The sequence below is a fragment of the Megachile rotundata genome, chromosome 2, assembly GCF_050947335.1.
Source record: "Megachile rotundata isolate GNS110a chromosome 2, iyMegRotu1, whole genome shotgun sequence".
In the NCBI taxonomy this organism is placed as follows: domain Eukaryota; kingdom Metazoa; phylum Arthropoda; class Insecta; order Hymenoptera; family Megachilidae; genus Megachile; species Megachile rotundata.
Window position 1 is genome coordinate 20,645,206 of NC_134984.1, and position 2,670 is coordinate 20,647,875.

A 2,670-nucleotide genomic window follows, 5' to 3' on the forward strand; every position below is an offset into this window, starting at 1 on the left:
GGAGTTACAATAAAGTTACACCGTTTTCTCCACATTTGGATAGTCTCGGTTCTTCAAAGAGCCTCACACCCCGAATCACTCAAGATTAAAATAATTCCAGAAACTCAAACACTATCGGTCTGAAATATAACTTTGAAATTCAATCTCCATTCAAACTTCGCCTTCTTGTTCAATCTTCCCCTCTCCGTACTTCCTATCATTCAATAATCGTTCACAATTCATCGAGCGTCTCTTTCGCTCCTGTAGCGGAACCCCGTTCGGAGTCTCCAGAGGAAGAGAAGTTTCCATTATCCTGGAGGATCGCTCTCGGCCGACAAAATTACGATCCGCGACTCGTCGAGCGATTCTGTCCGTTCGGGGATTACGAAAGCTCGCTATTTCGGCGAGCAGAGGGCAAGATAAGCGAGGATAATGCGCAAAAGGAAAACTGCACGAGGGTGGGGTTAGAATAAGAGTAGAACGCACGGAGAAGGCGGTGTGCATACGAAGTGGCTGCTATTCGCGATATTAAAGTAACTCCTTCTCTGAGCCAGTGGCGCGAACGAATGGCTGAAAGTGTTCTGAAGTTGCCGTGGCCGTCGACGAATTATTTTTCACCGACGTGGCGCACTGTTTCATAATTCTTTAAATCGAAATAGCTAGGTTTAGGAACACATTACGTTAATTTCTACAATTCCAAATTCTAAAATTTCCAAGTAACAATTCAGGTGGGAAACAACCCACTCCCTGCTGGTAGTATTTATTACGTCTCCGTAAAGATGCAGAGAAAATGAGAATCGTCAAGAAAGCTCATTGTTATTCGGTGTTCGAGCGCGTCTTCACCTTTCAAACTTCTCATCTTTCGTTTCTTTCCGTCGTTCCGGCCGGAACCGTGGATCCAATTTAATCCGAGGGTTCCGTGCAAAGTTTTCGCGACCGAGTCGTCCGGGTGATTTAAGTGGGGACGCGTTAATAACGAGGTTCGAAGGGTGCTCCTCGACGAAATTCGTCAGCCCTTTCGAGGGACGGAAGCTTTCCTATAAATTTTCGGGTCGGACGCGACCCTTTCTTCGCGCGGCGCACCTGAGCCACGGAAATCACAGTGTGACCGTCGCAGAATGAAATCCTAGTTGATTCGCGAATTTCTGCCGACCACTGTTCGCTGCTTGCGATTGAATAGCCAAGTAAAGTCGTATGATCGTGATTGAAGCGTATTATGGTTATTCAGGAAGTTTCTGTTCAGTGTAGAACTGTGGCTATTGTAGAACTTGGAGTCCTTTGTCCCGCTGCTTCTGGTAATTTTCGATAACGATCAAGAGGTGTTCGTCAAGGAAATACAGTCCTTTTTGAGGGAAAGGAAATTATGGTCCTTTTTAACTTTTATTTGTGAGTAGAACCCCGTGCTATGGAACGACTGTGGTTAGTATTACGTACATGTATAATTAATCTTTTGAACAACTAGTAATACTATGATCCCTGTATCGCCGATGAATGCACGTTTACGCTTGAATTTGATCACAACAGGGGAAGAATGAGCAGTCTTAATGCACCCTCCGATCCATAGAATGAAGTTATCAGCAGAGTGAAACGATAACCGAAAAGGAATGCTATTTTATTTCTCGCAGCGAACGATCGGACTCTTTGAACAGAGCTCGCATTGTGGAGGGAACAAAAAGGCCGGAGGAAGGTAACGTTGGCGCCTCTATCAGGGCGGAAAAATAAAAGTCCGAGCCTTTCACGAGCGGCTTGCTCGGCGTTGTTGCAAAACGCTCGACGGAACCTAGGCGGTGAAAGGCGTGAAAACGCGAGAGGCGCGCTTAAAAAATTAAGGTCGGCGAACTTTAAATTCGAGCGGCAGCGCGAAGAGGAAGGTTATTAGCGAGTCGTCAAGTTCCCTCATATTTCACGCGGTTGACGAAGAATTCTCGCATCAGGGTGAACGTTGCTTTGAGGCGACAATTAAAATATCTCCGAGACATAACCGTGTCTGCGGCATGAGCTGGCAGCCCGTGGAACGAGCCTGACAGAAGGACCCGACGACGAGAGCTCGCTCGGCTACGCTTCTCAAATAAAACGAGCCAAATTCTGGCCGCAGCCTTCAAAGAATGCCTCTCGTCCCGGATAGAAACGGGGGGTGAACGGGGAGGCTCGCGAAAAAAGACGCGGCAATTAAACGAGATAGAGGACGCGAACTGTTTTAACCCCGTTTAATTGTTCCTTTAAACATCCTAAATATCTCGCGGCCTGCACCGCTTCAACCGTAAACAAAGGTACAAAAATGCGCCGCGGCCCGCTCGGAACGCGCCTACTGAACGCTTCAAAGACGACTTCGCGATTGCTGCGGCGAAATTAACGGTGAATAACGTTGACGTTTCCAACGAAGCGATTCAACCAAGATTTGCGCAAACAACGACATTCCGCTGAGCGAACCGCAAACAATTAAATACGCTTTCGAAATTGTACAGTGATGTCTACGATTTTTATACGAATCGGGGTATTTTGGTAAACGAAAAATACGTGGTTGAAACTCTCTCTGTATCTCGAGCATGCGGATATATATCTTGGTTAAAAAGGTTGCGTGGAAAAATTAGCTGTCTTTATACTTTAATATTCTGTTTTTAATCAAGAGATTCATTATAAATTAAAATTTGTCGAAGGAACTCTTTGATCACGTACATAACATGCTTCCGC